This window comes from Mustela lutreola, chromosome 12 (assembly GCF_030435805.1).
Source record: "Mustela lutreola isolate mMusLut2 chromosome 12, mMusLut2.pri, whole genome shotgun sequence".
In the NCBI taxonomy this organism is placed as follows: Eukaryota; Metazoa; Chordata; class Mammalia; order Carnivora; family Mustelidae; genus Mustela; species Mustela lutreola.
This window is the reverse complement of record NC_081301.1, coordinates 19,637,736-19,665,340: the sequence shown is the minus strand read 5'-3', so window position 1 is coordinate 19,665,340 and position 27,605 is coordinate 19,637,736. Positions and strand designations below refer to the sequence as shown.

The 27,605-nt window shown below is 41.3% G+C and overlaps 1 pseudogene; it reads left to right on the top strand.

The window, feature by feature from the left end:
- The first annotated feature begins 2,282 nt into the window (after window positions 1-2,282).
- On the top strand, window positions 2,283-2,708 carry LOC131812922 (small ribosomal subunit protein uS12-like; annotated as a pseudogene).
- Window positions 2,709-27,605: the final 24,897 nt, after the last annotated feature.

Sequence of the window (27,605 nt, the reverse complement as noted above, 5' to 3'; positions counted from 1 at the left end):
GGGGAAGCAGGCTACCTGCTGAGCAGAGAGCCAGACATGGGGCTCGATCCCAGGACCCTGAGATCATGACCTGAGCTGAAGGCAGCGGCTTAATCCACTGAGCCACCCAGGCGCCCCTCAGAACAGTTTTTAAATTGATGATCTCATAGGTTACCAAGAAAAAAAAATTAATCCTATAGAAGTAGGATTTCACTGATACATTCATATACTGTAATGCAATAAAATAAGAAATGGATTGCAAAATAATAAATAAACATCACTTGGAAAATTAAAAATGCCCTCATAAATAAAGCTTAAGTCAAAAACAAAATAACATTGCAACTACAGGCTGGAAAATAATTATGATAACACTGTATCAAACTTATGAGATGCTAAGGTAATGCTCAGAGAATAATTCATAACTTTTAATGTTATTTACTATGAAACAAAGAAGAATCAAAATAAATGAACTAAATGTTTCAGGAAGTAAAGAAGGGAAATTTAATGGATTTTCCTAAAGAAAGAGAAAAGAATTAACAAGGTTAAATTTGATGAATTGGAAAAAAAGGAAACCAAGAATTAAGAAAGCCTACATTTGGTTTTAAAAAATAGTAACAATAAGACAAAGTTCTGGCAAAACTAATCAAGGGTTAGAGAGAGATAAGAAAGAAAAGCTAAATTAACATTATTTGGGTGATGTCAATGAAAATGTCAAGGCAAGGACATCCAGAAATTCGCTCCTTCATAAAAATAATGAGAGAACTGGCAAAAGTGGTCAGAACCAATTTTTTCAGAACTCTGGAAATTTACCAAAGGCTTGCAGTTATGTGGGAAGTGTTTGTTCGAGAAAAACAGCTGAATCCCAGTAAGAACAGAAAACTGTGTGGCATTTTAATTGCTTTAATCTGATCTTCGATTCTCCAGCTCTGCATTAGTTTTGAAAACTAACAGACTACCTTTGGGGTAAAAACCAGTAGCCTGATGGCTAAAGATGGAGCAGAGCAGTACTATACCTACTTTAAAGCCTATTCCCACTCACTTTTCATGATCTGCCCCATCAGGTGAGTGCTTGGAAAAGTCCATGTTCAGGACTGTCCTTGCCCCATGCAAGAAATCTCTTCCCTAGAGGTGTTTGTCAAAAACAATTACAGGCAATTTTTTAACTTTCTGGCTCCTCGAGGTAGTGGAAAATAGTTGGACCAAACAAAAACAAAACAAAAAAGCTTAATAAAAGAACCTGGGGAATGAGATGTGTGTTGGGCTTTGAAAAATCTCTGACACATTAAAATTTCAGCTGCCTTGGGGCACCTGGGTGGCTCAGTGGGTTAGGCATCTGCCTTCAGCTCAGGTCATGATCTCAGAGTCCTGGAATTGAGCCCTGCATTGGGCTCTCTGCTCAGCAGGGAGCCTGCATCCCCCACTCCTGCCTACTTGTGATCTCTCTCTCTCTCTCTCTCACTGTCAAATAAATAAATAAAATCTTAAAAAAAAAAAAAAGATTTCAGCTACCTTTTTCTTTTCCTTCAGAAATTCTCGAGCTGATCCTAAAATTCACATAAAAATACAAGGGACTAAGAATAGCCAAAACAACCTTGAAAAGGAAAAACAAAGTTGGAAGCCTCCTACTTTCCAATTTTAAAACTGAGGACAAAGCTGCAGTAATCAAGACATCATGGTAGTGGCATCAGGAGAGACATATAGATCAGTGGTATAGAATTGAGAGTCCAGAATAAACCCATACACCTATAGTCAACTGGTTTCCCACAGGGTGCTAAGAAACGTCAATGAGGAACAAATAGTCTTTTCAATAAATTATCCAGGAATAAGTGGCTGTCTACATCCATAAGAATAAAGTTGGAGCCCTACTTCGTACCAGATAGATCTACTTCACAAAGTGGATCACAGGTAAAACAGAGACTAAAATTAGAAAACTCTTAGAAGAAAACTAAGTTTCAATAGCTGTGATTTTTTTTTTTTTTAAGATTTTATTTATTTATTTGACAGAGATCACAAGTAGGCAGAGAGGCAGGCAGAGAGAGAGAGAGAGAGGAGGAAGCAGGCTCCCTGCAGAGCAAAGAGCCCGACATGGGGCTCGATCCCAGAACCCTGGGATCATGACCTGAGCCGAAAGCAGAGGCTTTAACCCACTGAGCCACCCAGGTGCCCCTATAGCTGTGATTTTTAATTAAGCATTATTTTCTTAGATAGAGCATCTAAATCTCAAGCAACCAAAGGGGGAAAAAATCAATACATTTTATCAAAATTTAAGTTCATCTTTTGCTCAGGCCCATGGCTCCAGCAGGATGGGCAAGTGTCAAGGTATTTGTACCGCCAGGAAGCTCTGTGGCCACCGATGAGATCAAAGTATCATTATAAACAGTACAAGAAAGCCCATTTGGGCATAGCCCTGAAGACCAACCCTTTTGAAGACACTTCCCATACAAAGGGAATTGTGCTGGAAAAAAATAGGGGTAGAGCCAAACAGATTCTGCCATCAGGAAATGTGTCAGGGTCCAGCTAACCAAGAGTGGCAAAAAAAATCACAGCCTTTGTACTCAATGATGGTTGTTTGAATTTTAGTGAGGAAAATGATGAAGTTCTGGTTGCTGGATTTGATCACAAAGGTTGTGCTGTAGGTGACGTTCCTAGAGTTCACTTTAACGTTGTCAATGTAGCCAGCGTTTCTCTTGGCCTTGAACAAAGGCAAGAAAGAAAGACCAAGATCATAAGTTTTGATGGTGAAAACAGGTTAGTTAATTAGAAAACAGGTTAATCAATTTTCATATTCCAAAAATTTCTTCAACTTTTATGTTTTGAAAGACACTATCGAGAAATTGAAAAGGCAACCCACAAGATGGAAGAACATATTTATAAATCATATGATAATCATGTATCTGATAATGGCCTTGTATCAGAATATATAAAGAACTTCTACAACTTAACAATAAAAAGTTGGTTCACTTGGTGGAGCATGCAACTTTTGGTCTCTGGTTGTAAGTTCAGGCCCCACACTGGGTATAGAGATTACTAAAATAATAATAATAATAATAATAATGAAAAAATAATGAAAAGACAGATAACTCAAATGAAGATAACCAAATAGGCAAAGGATGTGAATTGGCATTTCTCCAAAGAATACATGTTTTAGGGAATTATAAATAAAAACTACAATGAGCTACTGCTCCATACCCACAAGGATGACCCTAAATAGACAATAAAAAGTGTTAACAAGGATGTGGAGAAGTTGGAACTCTCATACATTTCTGGAAGTGATGTATAATGATAAAGCTGTTTTGAAAACCAGTTTGGTAGTTACTCAAAAGGATAAACATAGAGTTCCCATACAACCCAGCAATTCCACCTCTAAGTGTATGCCCAAAAGAATTGAAAACATGCATTCACACAAAAAAACTGTACATGAATGTTCAGCATTATACATAATGGCCAGAAAATGGAAACAACCCAAACCCTCATCAAGGGTGAATATTATTCAGTCATGAAAAGGAATAAAATACTAATACATTTTACGATGTGGATGAATCTTGAAAATATTACACTGAATGAAAGAAGCCAGACATGAAAGGCCACATATTGTGTGATCCCATTTGTACGAAATGTCCAGATTAGACAAATCCAAGTGTATCAGTGCTGCCAAGGGCTGAGGGGGAGGGGACAATGGTGAGTGACAGTTTAGTGGGTGTCAGATCTCTTTTTGCAGTGATGAAAATATTCTGGAATTACATAGTAGCAATTCTTGTAAACGCTGTGACTATATTAAAAATCAGTGAATGGTTCATTTTAAAAAGGGTGAATTTTATGATATGTGAATTTTATCTCAATACAAAAATTTACAATATTGGGAATAATAAGGCAGTTTGAATCAAAGGTCTAGAAGGAAAAATGTTATTTATAAGCGCATATTACATAGAAATTAGCAAGTGCTCTGTGCTTCAAAAATTAAAATGTGAATGAACTAGATTATTTTATGAGACTATGTATCCCCAAAATGAATACAAAAAGAAATAGAAAATGTGCATAGACTACAAATCACATCTGAATTCAAGATGGTTGTCAGAGAATTGTACCAAAAAGGCATTAAATCTATCTTGCTTCATCAGTAGATCTTTCAAACTCAAGTCTGATAAAATATACACATACGTAGAAAAGAAAACAAATAACCAGTCATGCTTCGGGTTATGGATATAAAATTTCTTAAAAAAAAATAAAAGCACAATTGGATCCAGATGTACCTTAAAAAAATAATATCACCACCAAATAGGCTCATTATGAGACTAGGTCAATTCGATATTAAAAGTCATTATTATAACTAATCATATTAATGTCAAAGATGGAAAACCATATTAAGCTCTTTATGTATCCGAGATCATACTTATACAATTATTTTTTAAACCTATATCAAATCAAATGTTGGCATTATGTTTAATGGCAAAGCACTAGAAACATTGTAATTAAAATCAGAAAGAAGACAAGGTCCTCTATCATCAATGTTACTTGACTTCGTTATATAAGTGTTCCTAACATGATTAGATAATAAACTGTACCAGAAGCATGGGCAATATTCAAAATATTTAACAATGAGGGTGCCTGGGTGGCTCAGTGGGTTAAGCCTGTGCTTTCAGCTCAGGTTATGGTCCCAGGGTCCTGCGATTGAGTCCCGCATCAGGTTCTCTGTTTGGCAGGGAGCCTGCTTCCTCCTCTCTCTCTGTCTGTCTCTCTGCCTACTTGTGCTCTCTGTCAAATAAATAAATAAAACATTTAAAAAAATAAATAAAATAAAATAAGATATTTAACAATGAGATAGTAACATAAACCAACACATTCATTAAAAACATAAAAATTTAGTCCCTTTCACTTTCTAAGGAAACTAAGATATAAAATTGCCAATTAATAGAGGGTATAAGTAAATATTTTTTCAATCAGATAGACAATTGTCGGGGCGCCTGGGTGGCTCAGTGGGTTAACGCCTCTGCCTTCAGCTCAGGGTCCTGGGATCAAGCCCCGCATCGGGCTCTCTGTTCAGTGGGGAGCCTGCTTCCTCCTCTCTTTCTGCCTGCCTCTCTGCCTACTTGTGATCTCTATCTGTCAAATAAAATAAAATAAAATAAAAGATAGACAATTGTAATAATTTCCAAACCATTTGCTGAATTTTAGAAACTATTGGTGCAATGTTGTAAAACACAACCTTTTAATTAAATGATGCTCTCTCTGAGCTACAATCTGACACATGAATTGGACCAAATTCTTTACACAATTTACCATTAATTGGCAGTCAGTGACTGACTTGGTTAAAAGCATATCTTTTTTTTTTTTTTTAAAGATTTTATTTATTTGTGAGAGAAACCACAAGCAGGGGTAGGGAGCAGAGGGAGAGTGAGAAGTAGACTCCTTGCTAAGCAGGGAGCCTGATGCAGGGCTTGATTCCAGGACCCTGGATCATGAAATGAGCCAAGGGCAGGTGCTTAACCGACTGAGCCACCAGGGTACTCCTAAAAGCATGTCTCTTAAGGTCCAAAATACTGTACACAGTTGTGACTCATCTCAGCTTCTGCTGAATTATTTTGCCTATAGAATATTTGGGATTTTATATATTTAACTTCTATTATTAAATAAGCCACAAACTTGTTTTCTATAATGCTGCATTTAGTTATAAAAATCATTTATTAATATTCATTTATTTTTAATCCATGGGCTTCATAAACACTATTTTTGGTCAAATAATGGCCAAAGCAACATTAATAATTTAGTAAATTAAAGGACACAATCTATTAAAGAAAAATAAAATAAGGTAAATGAAGTTAAAATATTACTTGTTAAACAATAAACACATTTCTGATAATTTATCAATTTAATATATTTTCTCTTTGAATTAATCCTTTACCTTGTTTAAAAGACTATACTCTATTTCTATAAAATCTCCATTTTTCTTTGATTTTATATATTTAAATTAAGTTTTAATCTGGGGCATTAATTATCCCCTATATTTCATAAAATTTTCTATTAAGCTAAACACATCATTGATATTTTAATGAATGAATTAGCTCAAAGCAAAATCTCTTTTAATTTTATTATTTATTTATTTGTCAGTCAGAAATAGAGAGAGAGGGTGCGCACAAGCAGGCAGAGTGGCAGGCAGAGGCAGAGAGAGAAGCAGGCTCCCTGCCAAGCAAGGAGCTGGATGTGGAACTCAGTGCAGGACTCCATTCCAGGACCCTGGGGTTGTGACCTGAGCCGAAGGCAGCAGCCTAACTGACTGAGCCACCCAAGCGTCCCTAAAATCTCTTTTTAAAAAAGAGGAATTGTTAACCATTTGCTTCGCGTCATAATTTTTGTTCAGTTGATCAACTTGAAATGAATTTCAATCGCTTTTGTAATCCTAGCATTCTGGCCAACCATTCTAACTTTCATGGTCTCAATACCCGAATCCTCAGACGGATTCTAAATTTTTCCTGACATTACATGATGTATGGTAATAAATTAAGAAAACATTTATAATTACTTACTTACTTTATGTATTTTATTGCATCATTCAAGGATAATTGAATTCAGTGACTTGGACAGTGCCAAATTAAAACATTCAGAAATTGTCCTAAATTTTGGCTGTAACTGCAGGCTGTGTCCCTTGCTATTCATAGGCAGTTTGTATAAAACCCAATAAGGTTTTCATGAAAATATTTTTCATTGAAACCATTTTTCTCATGTGTCAACAATAAATTTTGATAAATTATTTCAGATGTTGTTCCTTCCTGCTTCGTGAGATCAACAAAAGCCATTAAATTATCTTCAAAGTCTTGAATTTCACATTTTAAGTAAATTATTAAAACTAGTTTATATGAAACAGTTGAAGCTTCATCAATAATGATTGAAATTTTACTGCCTTGATTTATACATTTTCCAAAAACTTGTTTTCTCATACCGGCAGATAAATATTTTGCAACAAACAAGTTCATAAATTTAGAGTGTTATGGTAAACCCATATTGATATTGCTCTTTTTAAAAGTTCTATTTAATATTTTATATTTGACAATGTTCAATTAGTTTTAACCACATGGATGGTATTTTCTAGATGCTTTTCATGTGCTTTATCAATATTGTGATACATTTTTCAGAAGTTTTTGCTATAGGCCATGTTTTTTATGCAAAACTGATTTATAACATTCTTACAAATTTCCTCATCAAGGAGAAAAACTTTTCTTTATTTAAACCATGAGTTTTAACAGAACATAATTGCCATTTGGTGAAAGTATATCACACTTCCAACGTTTAGTTCTGTACGTTTGCACGCTGGTCATCTGAGCAACATTTACATGCTAACTATAGTCACTCAGGTTATTTTTATTGGAGTAACTGCATTGTTTTCATGCCGTTTATATGACTTCTTCATTTTATTTTCCTTTGTTTCTTACGCGGTACCAAAAGATGCCCCGAGTTTTGGTTTCCATTTAGTATAAGAAGTTGTTGCTGGAATGGTTCATGATTAACATTTCTTCTTTGGTCTTCCACAGTCAGAAGATTCATGTTTATAATATTCTAAGAGAACATGAAGAAACTTATCCAGACTCTACGATATCTTCACTCTGGGTTTCTTTTTTAATGTCTTATTCTTCAGTTTATAAACATCAGAACGCTGCAACATGATAAGTTATACAAAGAATTATAGCACACTAACTGTAAGAGGAATGTAAGATTTGAAATATTTAGAGGAGGGGCAATTACATAATTTGGGCATAATAATAAATTATGAATTCTCCCAAAAAAGTGGTTCTCAAACTTTTGGTCTCATGATCCTTTTACAGAGTTAAAAATTAGGGCAACCTTAGGTCTTTTGTTTATGTGGGTGGTATCTATCAGATGTTTATGCTATTAGAATTTACAACCAAGGGGTGCCTGGGTCGCTCAGTGGGTTAAGCCTCTGCTTTCAGCTCAGGTCATGGTCTCAGTGGTCAAGCCCCGCATCGGGTTCTCTGCTCAGCAGGGAGCCTGCTTCCCCCTCTCTCTGCCTGCCTCTCCACCTACTTGTGATCTCTGTCTGTCAAATAAATAAATAAAATCTTTAAAAAAAAATTTACAACTGAGAACTTTTCTTTTTTTTATTTATTTGGTTAAAAATAACAGTAGTAACCTGGTGAAGGTTATCATAAAATAGTTTATGAAAATAATTGTTTTCCAAAAAGAAAAAAAAAATAGTGAGAGGGTACCACCATTGTTTTAGATTTTTGCAAATCTCCTTAATGTAAGGCTTAATAGAATTCAGCTGGATGCTGAGGTCTGCTTCTGGGTTCAATCTGTTGTGATATCACACATCACGTCGCCTCTGGAAAACTCCACTCACCCTCATGGGGAAAAGAGCAGAAAAGGCAAATGATACATTGGTATCATTCGTTTTTGTCCTCAGAGATTCCTAAAGGGGTCTCAGAGACCTCCAGAGGTCACCAACCCACAGGTTGAGAACCACTTCTAAAGTACGGAGTGCTTCTCAGAGAATGTGCCAGGAAGCCTTGCTGCCTTCCATGAAACTGGCCAGACTGGCATGGAAGGCGACATGAATGGCTCAGATGTCACTCTGATGGGAGGCCCACTGCCCATGGCTTGTCAATGCTGCAGCCATTGGCTTGAATTAATGGAGTTACATTGGAATCTCTAGCATTAACTGGCTTTCTGTACCTTGCTGTTAGGGATACGTTCCTTACCCATTGGTAGGGAAGTATTTCCAAATTTAAAGATGGGTAGATCAGACCAATAACTACCAGGTACGGAATATCAGCTCTGCTGAGACTTATAAATATTTCAGATGGAGAGTTAGAATCATCACTCTTTGGTGTTGATGTACTGACATGGGAAAGACAAGAAAATAAAACAAAAAATTCAGAGTACGTCACGCATTTGCTAAGAAAAATCTATTGCTAAATAAAAATGGGATTGTGTCTGTGTGTTTGTGTGTGAATCAACATTTATATTGATATACCCCTATATATACTTTTCCTTTATAGCAAAGACCATTCAAACTTTATAAATATATGCAGAACATATATGAAGACTAGAACTAGATTGAGGATATGACAGAAGCTGTATCATTATCCTAAATGAGAGGGTTCAATATTGTTAATGCTCCCCAAGTTAATCTGTGTATTTAACATAGCTCTGTCAAAATAATGCTATTAATCTTGAACTTGATAAAATTATTTTAAAGTGTTTATGGAGAACTAAATTTGATTTTTTTTATTAAATTTTTTTTTAAATATTTTATTTGTTTATTTGACAGAGAGCTAGAGAGAGAGCACAAGTAAGCAGAGCGGCAGGGAGAGGGGGAGAGAGAGAAGCAGGCTATCCGCTGAGCAGGGAGCCCGATGTGGGGCTCGATCCCAGGACCCTGGAATCATGACCCGAGCCAAAGGCAGCTGCTCAACCAACTGAGCCACCCGGGCGCCCCCTAAATTTGATTTTTAAAAAATAGGCAAGAAGAGCAAAACAAAATCTCAAGGAGAAGAACAGTGTGTGAGTGTTGGGTCTGTTTGATTAAAGGTGACTGTGTATTAAAAATCTGCAGTATCGGGGCGCCTGGGTGGCTCAGTCAGTTAAGCCTCTGCCTTGGGCTCAGGTCATGATCTCAGGGTCCTGGGATCGAGTCCCGCATCAAGAAACCTGTTTTCCCTCTCCCTCTGCTGCTCCCCTTGCTTGTGCTCTTTCACTCTATCTGTCCAATAAATAAATGAAATCTTTTTTTAAAAATTGCTGTATGAAAATAACGTAGTTCTGAGACTAGAATAAATAGGTCCATTATTGAAACAATAGAAAGTCCCCAGAACACCTCGGGTATGTACCAATTTAGGATGTACCATAGGGGATATCTCAAATTCAAAGGAAAAAGAGGGTTATTTGATAAATGGTGGTACAACTGGCTAGTCATTTTGGAGGAAAAAAAAGATGCCTAAGTCATATCATACACCAAAATGAATCCCAGGAGCATCAAAGATTTAAATATCAAGGAGATAGAGCAATTAGGCAAAAATGCAGAGAAATATTTATATAATCTTGAAATAGAAAAAGCTCTTCAAAGCATAGGGAAAAAAAAGACTTGGCCACACAGTAATTTAAAAATTGCATTAAAAAAGTGAATAGAGGGGCGCCTGGGTGGCTCAGTGGGTTAAAGCCTCTGCCTTTGGCTCAGGTCATGATCTCAAGGTCCAGGGATTAAGCCCCGCATCCTGCTCTCCGCTCAGTGGGGAGCCTGTTTCTCCCTCTCTCTCTGCCTGGTGCTCTGCCTACTTGTGATCTCTGTCTGTCAAATAAATAAATAAAATCTTTAAAAAAAAACGAATAGAGTCAAAATAAAGACCCAAAGATCAATAGGGAAAACTTGAACATTCCAGTAGAAACGTGGACAGCTATAGGCAGATTTACGAATAAACAGGAGTGGCCAGAAAGCACAGGAAAAGATTCTCAACTCGATTTATCAAAGACTGACATAAGAAGGAGGTGTCAGTTTTCATCTTGCACACTGGTCAAGAGTTCAAATGAGTCATGCTATCCACCGGGTAATGTGTGGAGAAGAGGGAAAAAAAATTTTTTTAAGATTTTATTTATTTATTTGACAGAGATCACAAGTAGGCAGAGAGGCAGGCAGAGAGAGAGGGGGAAACAGGCTCCCTGCTGAGCAGAGAGCCCGATATGGGGCTGAAACCCAGGACCCTGGAATCATGACCTGAGCAGAAGGCAGAGGCTTTAACCCACTGAAGCCACCCAGGCGCCCTGGAGAAGAGAAAATTTAAGCCAGAACGATGGTTTAGGATAGAGTAGAGGTGAATTTGGAAGTTATTTTGGTGAATTCTTTTTTTTTTTAAGATTTTATTTATTTATTTGACAGAGATCACAAGTAAGCAGAGAGATGGGGGGGAAGCAGGCTTCCCGCCAAGCAGAGAGCCCAATGCAGGGCTCGATCCCAGGACTCTGAGACCATGACTTGAGCTGAAGGCAGAGGCCCAACCCACTGAGCCACCCAGGTGCTCCTATTTCGGTGAATTCTTAAAATGTTCATAATTCTGATGGGGCAATTCCATTTAAAAAATATTCAGTAAGGTTCATAACAAGGAATGTTCAAGAAGCTCTTCACAATATTATCTCTGTCAATGAAAATATCAGAAACAACCTAAATGATCCATAATAAAGGTTTGGTGTGTGTATATATACATATATATATATTTGATATATATGTATATTGGCACATATATATATTCCATTTAATAAAAGTTTGGCATATTCTGATATACCATATATTGTCTCATATGTACCATACCATAAGGGGATGGCATATCCATGTAATGAAATATTATACTATCATTAAAATGTTAAAACACATATTTATTGACCTAGAGACAGGTTCATGACACAGCTGTAAATGGACCAAACCAGGCAGCACATAGAATCTTACTTCATTGTTTTTATTTTTTTTTAAGATTTTATTTATTTATTTGACAGAAAGAGATCACAAGCAGGCAGAGAGGCAGGCAGAGAGAGAGGGGGAAGCAGGCTTCCCGCTGAGCAGAGAGCCCCATGTGGGGCTCCATCCCAGGACCCTGAGATCATGACCTGAGCCGAAGGCAGAGGCTTTAACCCACTGAGCCATCCACGCGCCCCACTTCATTGTTTTTAAAAGCTTGCTGCTTACATATCTGTATTGTCTATAAGTGTAGAAAGTATTTGTCAGGCTGTACAATAAAATACTAAGGTTCAGGAGCTTTAATGGGAGGCTTAAAATGATTTTTACTTTTTTGCCGTTTTTGCTGATTTTTTTAACACTAGACATGGAGGACTTTTGCCAATAATATTTCTTTTAAATCATGCTTAGGCTGCCACCCAACTAAGTTCGGTCTTTAATACTTCAGAAACCCGTGTTCTGTCAGCTCCACGTGGAGGGAAATCCAGGGGATGGCTCACGAAGGGCTGGCCCAGGCTCTGGGAGACTGCATCGTGGCCATTATAAACGGTATCAATAGACGATGCGAGAAGACTGCCAGGCTGTCTGGGTGTCTGGGGAGCTGCAGCCTATGTGCGTCTTTCTCGGGCTGGAGAAAAAGCTCCCTCGAAAGCCCCAGTCAGGAACGATCTGTGTGTTGAGTTGCCCTCCTCTCACGGATCTAGGCTTCCATTCCCTCTGCCAGGGGATCAGACATGGGTCCCTGAGCGCATGGGCTCCACGCTGCCCACCCCCACCACCGGCCTCTCTGGTTCCATTTTCTGGTGTTTGTTTGTTTGTTTTGTTCTTAAGATTTTATTTATTTGACAGAAATGACAAGTAGGCAGAGAAGCAGGCGGGGGGTGGGGGAAGGCAGGCTCCCTGCTGAGCAGAGAGCCAGATGCAGGGCTTGGTTTCAGGACCCTGAGACCATGACCTGAGCCGAAGGCAGAGGCTTAACCCACTGAGCCACCCAGACGCCCCCATTGTCTGTTTTGCTGACAACTGACCACCACTCCTCTTTAGGTCCCACCGTGTCCCTGAGAAGGGCGAACGTGGCCATGCCCAGTTTACCGCTCGCAGCTTCCATCCTCACCGACCCCCTGCCCGGAACACAGCCAAGCGATTCATCACCCGCAGTATTAACTGCTTCTGGACCTGAATCTTCTTCCGTCAGACTTGGCCTTCCACTAGCCCAGGCAGATACCTGGTTTGTAGCTGAGGCCCTCGCACTTGGCCAGGTGCAGTAAACCCCTTACTAACCTGTGAAAATTTGGGATAAAATCTCGTTTTGCCTCCTGTTCCCATTACCACTCGCTCATTCAACAAGTATTCACAAAGGAACGAGGCTCATCTCTGTGCCTGGGACATCCTAACCTAATCTGCTTTTTCTGCCTAAGTAGTGCCCACCAACAGCTGGCAAAAACCGTGTCCGTGACTAGTGAGAAGCCAGAGGGACTGAGGTTTTGGCATGGATTGAGAAAGAGCTGGCAGCCTTCCTCCTACTCCTTCCACCTGGCTCCCTCAGCAAGATGGGTGAGCCAAGGCTTAGGACCGAGTGCTCCAAGAGCATAGGATTTGGGGATGAAATAACAATTCACCCACTTAAATGCTGTGTGACCTTGGGCAACTGACTTTCCCTCTCTGAGCCTGCTTCCTCACCTGTAAACTTGGAGCTCATAATAGTGGATACCTCACAGAACAGTTTCTATTTTATGTGAAATAATGTATACGAAGATCACAGACTTGAGCTCCGAAGTGGGGTTTCCCTTGTTGCTCTTATTAGCCTTGTGGTTAATTACATTTATTAGATGTGTCAACTCTGGTCAGACTGAAGAACTGCCTGAGAAACCCCCTGCCCCACTACCTGCCATTCCCCATAGACTTGGGTCATGGGGAGCCTTGAGACCTCTTGTTCCACCGACAAGGCTACTGAGGCCCAGAGGAAATGTGACTTGGTGAAGGTCACCCAGGGAGCCTGCTGTGGCCATCAAGACTCCCAAGTCCCTCCTTCCGCCCAGGCCACATGTTTTCTCGGAAGAAAAGGCGAGTCTTAAAAAAAAAAAATGGAAGTTCCGAGACGAGGGGATTCCCCTCTTTCCCTCGCCTTGTGTTTGGCCCACACAGCTGTCTTTGCGCCATCAGGGGGTGGTGAAGCTGGGCTGGTCTCTAAGGCTGCATGTTTTACATTTGCTAACTTCAGCTCGGCTGCCTCTCGCTGCTACACCCTGCACAGTCACACTCGAAGAGCTGGCAGAGGCAGGCTCCCCTTCTCTTCAGGAAACAGATGCCTCTTGGCTGGAACACGGCCATCACCCTCGTGTGGCTTCTGAACCCAGAGCGCAGAAGGCTGGGGTGTTAGAATGCCAGCCTGCTTCCAGCGAAACCACACCACCAGCTGGTAAGGATCCCTGTTTCCCATCCTCTGAGGTTCCCAGCCCAGCATTTCTCTGCCCTGAGGAACAGTGTTTCTGCAAGAGACTCTGGGATGGAGGTGGCCATGCTCAGAAACGTGGGGAGGTGTGCAAACTGTATTTCCCTCCTGGAGACGTTTGTGGCCAGTAGGCACCAAAAAACCCCCCGAAAAAGGCTTAGGAAGGGAACTGTCAACGAACGCTGAATTTGCATTCTCCAAATTTATGTGATCATGGAATACCACCTTTTTAAAAAAAATTATGTTAGTCACTGTATGGTACATCATGAGTTTTTTTGCTGTAGTTCCACGATTCATTGTTTGTGTAGAAGACCCAGTGCTCCCTATAGTACGTACCCTCCTTAATACCCATCACAGGACTCACCCATCTCCCAGACTCCTGCCTTCTGAAACCCTCAGTCTAATTCCCAGAGTCCATAAGTCTTTCATGGTTCATCTCCCTCTCTGATATCTCTGCCTTGATATTTCCCTTCCTTTTCCTCCATGCTATTCCTTATGTTCCACAAATAAGTGAAACCATATAATAATTGCCTTTCTCTGCTTGACTTATTTCACTCAGCATAATCTCCTCCAGTCCCGTCCATGTTGATGAAAAAGTTGCATGTTCATCCTTTCTGATGGCTAAGTAATATTCCTTTGTGTATATGGATCACATCTTCTCTATCCATTTGTCTGTTGAAGGGCATCTCAGCTCCTTCTACAGTTTGGCTATTGTGGACATTGCTGCTATGAACACTGGGGTGCATGTGACCTTCTTTTCTTTTCTTTTAAGATTTTATTTATTTATTTGACAGAGAATGAGAGCACAAGTAGGCAGAGAGGGAGGCAGAGAGAGAGGGGGAAGAGGCTCCCTGCTGAGCAGAAAGCCCGACACTGGGCTCCATCCCAGGACCCTGAGATCATGACCTGAGCCGAAGGCAGAGGCTTAACCCACTGAGCCACCCAGGTGCCCCAACCCCTTCTTCTCATTACATCCATATCTTTGGGGTAAATAAATACCCAGTAGTGGAATTGCCGGGTCATAGGGTACCTGGAATACTGCCTTTTTTTTTTTTTTTAAGATTTTATTTATTTATTTGACAGAGAGAGATCACAAGTAGGCAGAGAGGCAGGCAGAGAGAGAGAGGAGGAAGCAGGCTCCCTGCCGAGCAGAGAGCCCGATGCGGGACTCGATCCCAGGACCCTGAGATCATGACCTGAGCCGAAGGCAGTGGCTCAACCCACTGAGCCACCCAGGCGCCCTGGAATACTACCTTTTACAAATGAAAATAGCCATGAAGGTAGTTGGTTTCCTCCCTTCTGCCTGGTCTCTGATGAATTGTCTCCTCAGAGGACCTTCCTGGTCCACCTGCTGGCTAACACAGCACCCCGAATTTCTCTCTATCTTCACCCTGCTTTGTGTTTCTCCATGACACTTATCACACTGTGCTATGTTTGCTTTTACATTTTTTCTTTTTACATAAGAGTATCTTTATATTTATATTTTATATTGATATTTTTCTCTCTCTAGACTGTGAGCTCTGTGATGGGAAATGTCTTCTGCGCGGCTGTGTTTGCATTCTCTGGCACATAATAGGTGATCAGTAGATGCTGTTGAACAAATGAACATTCCCGCAAAAGAATTCAGTGCCCAGCCCCTCAGTAAGCAAGTTTCCTTGGATGTCAGCCCCAAAGTGGCCTGGGATACTATCTTTGTCTCAGACATGAGCCAACTGGTATAGCTTCAACTTGGTTGCACAGATTACTATGGGCTCCATGAAATGGGAATTGAAAATAGTCTGACAAAATTTCGCAAAAGCAAAAGTTGTGATAAAGTTGTGACCAAAATTGAAACAGAAATGCAGACGAGTCCTGACAATAGCTCACCTCCATCAGAAGTGCCATCTGGATATCCCCGTCTTCCTCCTCCCATTTAATATGCATCTCCTTGTATCTCCTCTTGTTCTTTGCTGCATACTATACAAATCACTTGACATACATTATCTTACATAGTCCTCCCAACCATATCATGAGGAAGGGATTATCGTGTCCATTTTGCAGATGAGGAAAGGGCTTCAGCAAGATCCTTAAAAAGAGAACAGACTTATAGATCAGTTTGGGGAGAATTGATGACAATTTTGAGTTTCCCAATCCGTGAGCATTGGATATTTCCCAATTTTAGTTCTTCTTGAATTCCCCTCAGAAAGTTTTTTTAAAATATTCTATTTATTTGACAGAGATCACAAGTAGGCAGAGAGGCAGGCAGAGAGAGAGGAGGAAGCAGGCTCCCCGTGGAGCGGAGAGCCCGATGTGGGGCTCGATCCCAAGACCCTGGGATCATGACCTGAGCCAAAGGCAGAGACCTTAATCCACTAAGCCACCCAGGCGCCCCCTCCCTCAGAAATGTTTTATGGTTTGTAGTCTCCATGTCTAACACTCCTTTTATTATTTATTTATTATTATTTATTTATTCCTAAGTATTTTATTCTTTTTCATTGTGAATAGAATCACTTAATTGGATGGTTTATTGCTAGTATATAGAAATATAATTAATATTTGCACATTGAACTTGTATCCTGTGACCTTTCTCCATTTGTATCTTAGCTGTCACATCTCTTTTGTGAACTCCTTGGCATTGGGCACATAAAGGATCGTGTGATCTGTGATTTTACATTTTTCCTTTTCAATTTCTCCGTTGCTGTTGGTTTTGTTTGTTGTTTTTGCCTTATGGCACTTGGCAGAAACTTCCTGTACCATTCTAAAGTGGTGGGAGGAAGCAGATATCCTTCCCTTGTTCCTGATCTTAAGGATAAAGCATTCAGTCTTTAAGTGTCGTGATCCCAGGGTCCTGGGATTGAGCTCAGCGTCGGGTTCCCTGTTCAGCAGAGAGCTTGCTTCTCCCTCTCTCACTCCCCTTGCTTGTGTTCTCTCTCTTGCTCTGTCTCTGTCAAATAAAAAAAAGTCTTAAAAACAAACAAACAAAAAAGGATAAGGGGCACCTGGGTGGCTCAGTGGGTTAAAGCCTCTACCTTCAGCTCAGGTTATGATCCCAGGATCTTGGGATCGAGCCCCACATGGGGCTCTGTGCTCAACAGGGAGCCTGCTTCCTTGTCTGTCTCTCTGCCTACTTGTGACCTCTGTCTGTCAAATAAATAAATAAAATATTTTAAAAAAAAGGATAAAGCATTAAGTCTTTTACCATTAAGTAAGATGTTAACAGTGGATATTTTTGCAGATGCCTCTTTTTCCCTAGTTTGTTGCATTTTATCGTGGACTGTTGTTAGATTTTTGTCAAGTGATTTTTCTATGTCTATTGAGATGGTTTTGTGCTTGTTTTGTTTTTATTCTATTAATAAGATGCATCGTATTGATTGACATCTGTGTGTTGAACCAACCTTGCATTTCTGAAATAAAACTCATTTAGTCATGGTGTTTAATACTTTTATAGTGCTGCTGAATTCACTTTGCTAGTTTTTTGGGTTTGTTTTTTTTTTAAGATTTTATTTATTTTTTTGACAGAGAGAGAGAGACACAGTGAGAGAGGGAACACAAGCAGGGGAAGTGGGAGAGGGAGAAGCAGGCTTCCCGCCGAGCAGGGAATGCAATGCAGGGCTTGATCCCAGGACCCTTGGATTATAACCTGAACTAAAGGCAGACACTTAATGCCTGAGCCACCCACGCGCCTCTCTTTTCTAGTATTTCGTTGAGGATTATTGCATTCAAATCAGATGATGCTACACAGGCACCAACAAGGGTAGCAAAAGGTTTATTACTCACACCTGGAGGCTTTCTGGAGAGACTAGGGAAACTTGCCAAGCAGACATAAAAGAACCTCAGAGGGGCAAGGAAGGAGACTGGTTTGGGGGGGGCGGGTCATGGTGGTTAGGAGCTAGGGTTGGGGTAAATGTTCCCAAATGCATGGGTTGGGACTTGCATGGTCTGGAATTCTCCAACTATTGTTGCTAAATTGTCTGTTTTTCCTTTCAATTCTGTGAGTATTGTTTCATGTATTATGAGGTGTGTTACAAGGTACATATATAACTGTTACATTTTCCTGTATTGCCATGAAATGTCCTTTTTTGACCCTGGTAATATTTCTTATCCTAAAGTCTGCTTTTATGGTATTAATATAGCCCCTCCAGTTCTCTCCTGGTTACTACGTGCATGCCTTATGCATCTGTATGTCTCGTATAGAGGGCATGTGCTTGGATCGTGAGCTAATGATCTCTTTCTTTTAAAAGAGTAATTAATTAATTTAGAGAGCATGAGCTGGGGGAGGGGCAGAGGGAGAAGGAGATGGAGAATCCCAAGCAGACTCCATGCTGAGTGCAGAGCCCCACTCAGGGCTTGATCCCACGACTCCGAGGTCACGGCCTGAGTCAAAAATTGAGAGTTAGAGGCTCAACCAACTGAGCCACCCAGGTGCCCCCAATCTCTTCCTTTTAATTGAAGTGATTGGACTATTTACATTTGCCATTTTGTAATTTGTTTTCTATGGATCTCTTATTTGTTTTTCTGTTTCTCCTGTAGTTCATATCCTGTATTAAATATTTCTGTGCGCTATTTTAACTCCTGTATATTTTTTTAGTTATCTTTTTATTGGTTGCTTTAGGAATATAATATGCATGTCAACTTATCATAGTGTACATAAAATTAATATGAACTTAATTTTGGCAAAATATAGAAACCTTGCTCCATTTCTCCTTTTCCCCCTATGCTATTATTGTTTTTTATATAAATGTTATATATATATGCTATATATATAATAGTAGTGTTATACTTTATATAATAAATTTATACAATTTATACAATTGTTTTATAAAATTGTATAATTTTATGTCTTTTTGAAACATTAAGAGAATAAAATAGATTTTCAAATTAATACTCTTCTTTTAACTCTTATTACATATTTTTCATTTCTGATAGTTTTTATTTCTTCTTGTAGATTCAAATTACCATCTGGCGTCAATTCCTTTGGGCCGGACGGATTTTTTATAGTATCTAGTAAGGCACTCCAATTGCCATGAATTCTCTCAGCCATTTTTTCTTTTAATCTGAGAATGTCTTTATTTAGCTTTCACTTTTCAAGGGTAGTTTTACTTAATATAGGATTCTTGGTTGATAGGGTTTTTTTTCTTCCCAGTACTTTTAATATGTCCTTCTAGTCTCCATTATTTCTTTTTTTTTTTTTTTAAAGATTTTATTTATTTATTTGACAGAGAGAGAACACAAGTAGGCAGAGAGGCAGGCAGAGAGAGAGGAGGAAGCAGGCTCTGCTGAGCAGAGAGCCCGATGCGGGACTCGATCCCAGGACCCTGAGATCATGACCTGAGCCGAAGGCAGCGGCTTAACCCACTGAGCCACCCAGGCGCCCAAGTCTCCATTATTTCATGTGGAAAGTTGGTAATTGAAAGTATTGATGTTTTCTTGTATGTGCTGAGTCATTTTTCTCTCTGCTTTCAAGATGTTCCCTTTGTCTTTGTCTTTCTCCAGTCTGACTCTGATGTGTCTAGGTGTGGATCTTTTGTATTTATTCTATCGGGGGGGTACTTTTTGTCTCCAGGATGTCTAAATTAAAATTTTCCTCAAATTTGGAGTTTTCTGCTATTATTTCCACAAATACTTATATTTCTTCATCTCCTTATGTGGCCATAGCCAAATGTCTAAATTTGAGGCTATAGTTTATAGTAGTTAACTGATCCTGAACATGTGTTTTCTGTACCACAGCATGTGACCTCCATTATGCTGGTTTAGCACCCAAGTTTTTTTTTCTCCCACAAGTATTAACTGTATTTGGTGCCCAAGACAAGCCTGTAAAAAGTTTGTTTTTATCATTCCAGATTTAGAGCTAAGACAATTGACACATAAGAAATGTTGGAGATGAATCTTAAGATTTTAAAAAAATTTTATTCATTTATTTGACAGAGAGGGAGAGATCACAAGTAGGTAGAGCAGCAGGCAGAGAGAGAGGGAGAAGCAGGCTTTCCGCTGAGCAGAGAGCCTGATGCGGGGCTTGATCCCAGGACCCTGAGATCATGATCTGAGCCAAAGGTAGAGGCTTAGCCATCCAGGCATCCCATTGGAGGCTTAACTCATTGAGCCACCCAGGCATCCCATTGGAGATGAGTATTTACAAGCGAGAAAACTTGGATTCAGAGAAGGATAGTGACCAAAGGTAAATCATGAGTCAACAACTACCTGAACTAGAACCTGGGCCTTCTTTGTACATTACCCAACAGTCTGCCTCTGGGGGAGGATTGGGGTAAGGGTAACCCTCCTCACTCCCCACTCTACTTCCCTTATCAGCCTTTGACTCCACCACACCCCCTTTGATGGCCTTACTCCTTCACTGAAAAAGCACAGGTCAAAGGGCATTAGGTGATTGGCGCTCTCTGCCCCTAGGTGGCGCTGCTCTTTCTAGCCAAAAACCACAGGTTGCCTAGAAAGGTGATTTAAATTTATAGCATTTTGAATACTGGCAATTGCATGCATTCTTTCAATCTAATTATAGAAGGATTAATCTGTCTTTAATAGATGACTACTAATAATTTATATTGTTATCTTTAATAATATAGTTCTGTTTAAAATGTCCATTTACATTACTTTTCTCAGAGACTCTCCCTCAACTCCTGGGTTTGAGTTGGAGCCTGTAGCAATCTGTGAAAGCATCCATGAATGGGGATTTAACAAGGCAATTGTTAGAGAACTAAAGATCAGTTTGCAATGAAAGGAGATGCCAAAAAAAAATTATAGTATTAAAGTAAGTAGCTATCTGTGATACATCACAGTTACAAAATGAAAAATAAAAATCCTTCTAAACACCCCTAAAATTCCTCCTGCCTCACAAACATAGGCTTTGGGATTCTTCTGAGGCCAGAGCTCTTTACTGTGGCGCAGCTTACCTTGACTGAAAAACCCAATCTTTTGGTTTAAATACAAATGTCAAGTTCAAAATGGTTAAGCATGGTGGATATTCTCCGCCCTCCTCCGTTTTGTTCTGGGCCCTGCAGGTTGACCTCTAAGGAAGCCCTCTGGCTTCTTCGAGATTGGACCAATGGAGGAGATGGAGATCATTGTATTGATTCCCCCAGCTCTGTCCCTGCTAGGAGATCCTTTTCCTTTACTTAAGACAAGTTCCTGGCCTAGGTAGTCTTCTCCTCCAGTCACAGGCCCACAGAGTCCGGGTAAACTGTCTTTCTCTTTGACCCTTCAGCCCAAGGGTGGAAATGGCTCTGCACCTTTACTAGTCGTTGCTACTTGGCCAGGCCCTGTGGCTTTCCCTTGACCCTGCCCTCACCTCCTTAAATAGACAAGTGATTAACTTGCCAGCCTTTCTTGGCTTTCAAATGACGGGACCTGCTGGGACTGCAAAATGACACAGGAAATCAGCATTGATAAGGTAAACTGGGCAGTATTGGGAGTCCTGAAGCTTTTCTCTTGGTCCAAGCTCAGGTACAGTTCTGCCCTGTGACCTTGAGTAAATCCTTTTTACTCTTTGGATTGCAAATGCCTCATCTGTAAAAGAAGAGGCTGGGTAAAATGAAAGGACTTTGTGGGGTGGGGAAATTTGTTTCGTTTGTTTGTTTCTGTTTGCTCCAGTACTTCCGGAAGAGTTCTGGAAAAAAGCACATAATCATATAGATAAAAAATTTGTCCTCCTTGTTTTAAAGAGTTGTAAAGGATGCCAAGTCCTGCATATTATACATATTAGCATTTAAAAATAAAACTGGCACATCATTTTAAAAAATACATCCAGTGACATCCAAGCATCATAGTGATTTTCTACCCAACGTCATCCATTTAAAAAATAAACTTTTTTTTTTTTTAAGATGTTATTTATTTATTTATTTGGCAGAGAAAGAGAGAGAGAGAACAGCAGGGGGAGCAGCAGAGGGAGAGGGAGAAGCTGACTCCAGGAGATTGGGATTAGGACTAAAGGCAGACGCTTCCCCAACTGAGCCACCCAGGTGCCTGCCCCAAGACAAACAAACTTTTAACAGCTAGAAATTTTGTGATGCTCCCTTTTCTCCTTTAAATCACTTGTTCTGTTCCACTTCCCTACAGAATTTTACGGGAATGTAATGTATTTTTCTGCTTCTAAGTCTCATATGGATCATCTTGGTATTGTATCTAAATCAGAAATATGTTTGGGGCCCGTGGGTGGCTCAGTGGGGTGGCTCAGTCTGCCTTTGTCTCAGGTCATGATCCCAGGGTCCTGGAATGGAGCCCCACATCCAGCTCCCTGCTCAGTGGAGAGCCTGCTTCTCCCTCTGCCTCTACCTCTGCTCCCCCTGCTTGTGCTCTCTCTCTCTCTCTCTCTCTCAAATAAATAACTTAAAAAAAAAATCCTTAAAAATGTTTGTAGGTAGAAATTTTAAAATGTTTCTGTTTCCGGGAGTCCTAAGTTACTATGGATTGATAAGTGTGTTTCTGAATTAATTTTAGGATGCCGCTGATCAAAATTTCTTTTTTTTTTTTTTTTTTTTAAATTTTTTTTTTTTTTTTAAAGATTTTATTTATTTGTCAGAGAGAGCGAGCGAGAGCGAGCACAGGCAGACAGAGTGGAAGGCAGAGTCAGACGGAGAAGCAGGCTCCCTGCGGAGCAAGGAGCCCGATATGGGACTCGATCCCAGGACGCTGGGATCATGACCTGAGCCGAAGGCAGCTGCTTAACCAACTGAGCCACCCAGGCGTCCCCAAAATTTCTGTAATTGCTAAACACAGAAAGGAAATAGTAACCGAATTTTGTCTTTTAATGAGATGAATGGGAGGAGGATTGTGGAGTCTTGGTTAAGAGAACTTCTGTTCCCCTATTTTTGGAATCTTCCCTCCCAGCCCCCAACCCAGAGTGGTCCTCCCAGGGCAGTGCCCCACCAGAAAATTTGGATGGGTAAAGGGTACCCTTTTGTTTTGTCTAATGGCAGAAGGGCAGCCGCGAAAGGGAAGATGGAGAAGGAGAACCAGGTTGGTATTTCCTCAGCACAGTTCTCAAGCAGGTCAGTGGTAGGAAACAGAACATAGGGCAGTTGAGAATCTAGACATGCGTTTTCATAAAACTCTGTGTCAACTACTTGGAAATTGTATCCCCAGTGCATGTCCCTCCTAATTTGAAGGCACAAGGCTGGATGGCATCTGAAGCGCACCCCGAATGGGGGCTTTTGAAAGACCCGCGGATCCCCTTACCCAAGAATCCAACACTGCCACTGGATGCAATCAGCAAGAGGTTCTTTATTGTTACGCAGGCGCCTGCGGGTGGTCAGCAGCTCCTGCTAGCTGAGCACACCCGGCTTGGGTAGTGCTGGGTTTTTATAGACAGGAACAAACAAGTTTTGGGTGGGGCGCAACTGATTGGTTGACAGTTAGAACTTTTGAAAAAGGCATACATGGAGTTTGCTGATTGGCTTTGGGGACCCGCCCGCGGGAAGAAGAGAGAGGCGGGAAGGGGGAACAAGCTGATTGGTTCTGAGGGCCCGCGCGCGGGAGAGAGGCGGGAAAGGGGAACAAGAAGGGGGAAGGTAGGAATGCCATCATGGCGTCTCTATTATTTCTATAAGCCAAGCGGTTACAGAAGGGCAAAAGAGCGATTAATAAGCAATTAATAACCTAATTTACGCCTAAAAGCCAGCGGTTCACAGAAAAGCAAACAAGCGGTTAGTTATCCTATCTGTCTACTAAGGGAGGGGTCTTTCTAGGGGAGGGGTCTTTCACTTTCATAGGGTCATATCCACGAGCACTGGTTCTGGAGTCAGAATGTCTAAACCCCAATGTTCCGTGTGACTTGGGCAACTTAGGGAAGCATTGTGCCTACATTTCATCTTCTGGAAAATGAGGTTGTGTATAGCTCCTTACGATTCACTGAAGTAATGTGTGAAAAACACGCCATGTACTGCAAACAACATATCCAAGAAGGGGTCCGAGGAGTGTGGAGGTTCCCACATCTCTGACAGTCTGGGAAGGGGGACCTGCTTGATGGGCGTCGATTTCTCTCCCACTGGAAGGCCATTGTCCAGGTCCTGTTGTCTCCGTAAGGAAAAGCAGACTGTTCCAGGCCCTTTTGCTCTGTTCTTCTTGCTAAGTTTTAGCTTCCGCTGAGTCTTCTCAGATATTTCCAAAAAAACATCCGTTGCTCTTTTTCCCCAGGGCTTGACCTTTGCCACCTCAGGGAGGAGGCTATTTCTGGTGAACTCCTGCTATAGAAGAAAGGGACCCTGGAATTGGGTCTGGCTGTCTAGCAGTTCTCCTCCATCTCTCCGAGAAAGAATTATAACCGCGCTGTGTGTAGGGTGTGTGAGCCCAGAAAATGACAGCTCCTGCTTTCCAGGAATGGGAATAAAGTATATATTCATTTATACTCTCTTGAAAAAATCAGGGTGGCCTCCGGGCCAATTTTCACTCAGGCAAGCCAATATTTGAGCTTTCTGCCTGAGAAACAAAGTAAGACATGGATATGCTAAGAAGTGGCTGAGTGGATTTTGCATAGGCCCGCGCCGACGGGACTTTTGTACTAACATTATTACTCGGACACCAGGCCTGCACAATGTGTACCCCGCTGGTGGCCACTTTGCCTCCAGAATGGGGGCCTCCCTGGCCGAGTTCTGAATTCTCGGTTTCATTTCCTATTGATACAGAGGAACGCTGCTGCTTTCCTTTCATCAAGAGACCATTTGTGCATGTTGGCCCTGGTTTGGTTCCCTTCTTTTCCAGCTCTCAGAGCATATAATTTGTGCAGTCTTGGGCACTTTTATCTAAATGGTTTTTCACTTTGAAATTTAATTTTATTCTGACATTTTTTTGAGAAAAAAGCAAATTGAGGCTAAGTGAAACACATTGGTTGCAATAATGACCCAGGTCTTTGCCTTTGGGGTGTCCAAGCCCCGTACGCGCTTGAACTCTGGACCCAGCTGCATGACTTGCTTTGGCCAATGGGATGCTCACAAGGGGCTTGGAACAGAAGCTAGAAAAGTGCTTGCACAGTTGAGTTTATCTGCTTTTCTCTTCTGGTGTTGCCAAATGAATGTTCCCCGGGCTAGCCTGCTGGCGGGTTAGAAATGTGTGGACCAGAGTCAGGTGGCCCAAGTTGTCCCAGCCACGGCCAACACAGATTGGCTATGAGCTAGCCACCCCCCAGCCATGTGAACGCACCCAACCAAGATCAGAAGAACCTTTCTATTGACCAACATTGTGAGCTGAGTTCTTGCTTATTATTTGAAGCCATCGAGTTTCTGGCTATCTGTAACGGGGTACTGCGGTAATGGATCTCTGGTAGAATCTCTGGTAGAATAAACTAGAATAAACTTGCCCTCCAGGAACAGTAGCCACAGGAATGCTGAGCCCCCATGTGACACCCCCAAGGACTCGAAAAAAGCGTGATAATTAGGGGAAGGAGGGAACCCTACCATGGAGTTTCAAATGCTTCCGCAATGCAGGTGGGGAATCCAAATCAGGGAGAGTCAGGAGAGCAAAGTAACTACAAGCATAGGCTCTTGGGGTCAGACTCCTGGGTCCAAAACCCAGATGCCCTTAGGAGCTCTGGATTCCTTGGCAAGTTTCTTTAACCTCTTTGTGCCTCGGTTTACTCATAAAACAGAGCAGATAATAGATAGTACCTACCTCACCAAGTTGTTGCAAGGACTGATGGTTTAAATGTGCTTAGAATAGCTCATTACAAGCTGTAGGAAAGTATTTGTTAAATAAATAAATAAAGTGTGACCTCATTTATACCCACAGGCTAGTGAGTCCTGAGGGACTTCTGGGGATTACATTTGTCTTTTGGTAGGAAGGATACATTTGGATCATGGAAGGCTGTTTCTCATTTCATATAGTCAAATAATGGCTTCTAAAGAACTGAATGCATACTCAACAGCTCTCAAAAAATCTGGAAAAAAATGGTTTCCTTTGAAAAATTGACTCTATTGTCCAAGTACCTTCAGCTCAGTTCAACTTTTTTTTTTTTTTAAGATTTTATTTATTTATTGAGAGAGAGAGAGAGAGAAAGCACAATCAGGGGGAGCAGGAGAGAGAGAAGCAGGCTCCCTGCTCAACAGGAAGCCCAGTGCGGGGCTCGTTCTCAAGAACCCAAGACCATGACCTGAGCCAAAGGCAAACGATTAACTGACTGAGCCACCCAGGCGCCCCCAGATCAGTTCATCTTACTAGGGTTTGGGGCAGTGCCTGATGTGAGATTTCAGGAAAGGAGGCAGGAATGATGTTATCCATTGTTTAAGAGGCCAGGAAGGATTTCCATTCCAAATTATTATTATTTTTTTTTTAAAGATTTTGTTTATTTGACAGAGATAGAGAGATCACAAGTAGGCAGAGAGGCAGGCAGAGAGAGAGAGGAGAGGAAGCAGGCTCCCTGCGGAGCAGAGAGCCCAACTCGGGGCTTGATCCCAGGACCCTGGGATCATGACCTGAGCCGAAGGCAGAGGTTTTTTTGTTTTGTTTTGTTGTTTTTTAAAAGATTTTATTTATTTATTTATTTATTTGAGAGACAGAGATCACAAGTAGGCAGAGAGGCAGGCCGAGAGAGAGGAGGAGGAAGCAGGCTCCCCGCTGAGCAGAGAGCCCGATGTGGGGCTCGATCCCAGGACCCCACATGACCCGAGCCGAAAGCAGAGGCCTTAACCTACTGAGCCACCCGGGTGCCCCCATTCCAAATTATTGTAATAAAAATTAGGGTGCACGGAGCATACACACATTACCTCACAACTTTTGTGGGTCTGGAGTCTGCTTTTTTGTCTCTCATGAGGCTGCCAGGAAGGGCTGGCATCTCTGTGAAGGCTCACCTGGGGAAGAATCCACTTCCAAGTTCACTCACAAGGTTGTTGGTAGGACCCGGTATTTTTTGGGTTATTGGACTGAGGGTCAGGTCACTAAGTGGCTGTTGACTGGAGGCTGTCCTCCATCCCTTGCCATGTGGATCTCCCTTCCTCGAAGCCCGCAATATGGAGAGCCTGCCAGCCACACAGAGGTTATAGTCTTCTGTCGCAAAATCGTCTCCATAAACCCATCCCCTTGGCAGTATTCTGTTGATTAGGAGCAAGTCTCACTCACTCAAGGGGAAGGGATGATGCAAGGGTATGAATACTAAGAGGTGGGTACCATCTTTGAGTCTAGTCTCTCTGTCATGCTGTCTACTGGAGAGGCTATACATGGCCTCTTGGTATGGCTTAGCTTCTTGACAACATGGCAGCCCAAGGACGTTGGACTACCGCCATGATGGCTCCCAGCTCCAAGGATGAGCGTTCTTGTGAATAAAATGGAAGCTACTTTGCCTTCCATGTTTCAGTAACTCAACATCATTTCCACGGCGATCTCGTAGAGGAAGCAGTCACAAGCCCAAATCCAAAGGGAAGCGAATCAGTCTAGCTCTTGAGGGGCAGAGGCAAGGTCATGTTGCAGCAGAACATGTGAGATGGGAGATACTGTTGTAGCCATCTTTGGATTCTGCTGTACCTGCTGTGCTATTATTTCAACCTTTTGGTAAAGTCTGAAACCCCTGTCCAGCTTGATGTGGGGGGCAGTGGAGAGTAAAGGGATGACACAATGAGAAGAAGTGTGGCTTGCTAAAAGGAACTGTATAATTTGTTATCCAAACGATGACACTATCAACAGTGCAAGGGAGTGCTATTAGTAATCATGCTGGGACAACAGGCATAAATCAGAGCTGGTCAGGGCAAAGGAGCCTTTTTGGAAGAAATATCCCTCTACGAGGTAGACTTTTCCTGGAGTCCCAGGTGGTGA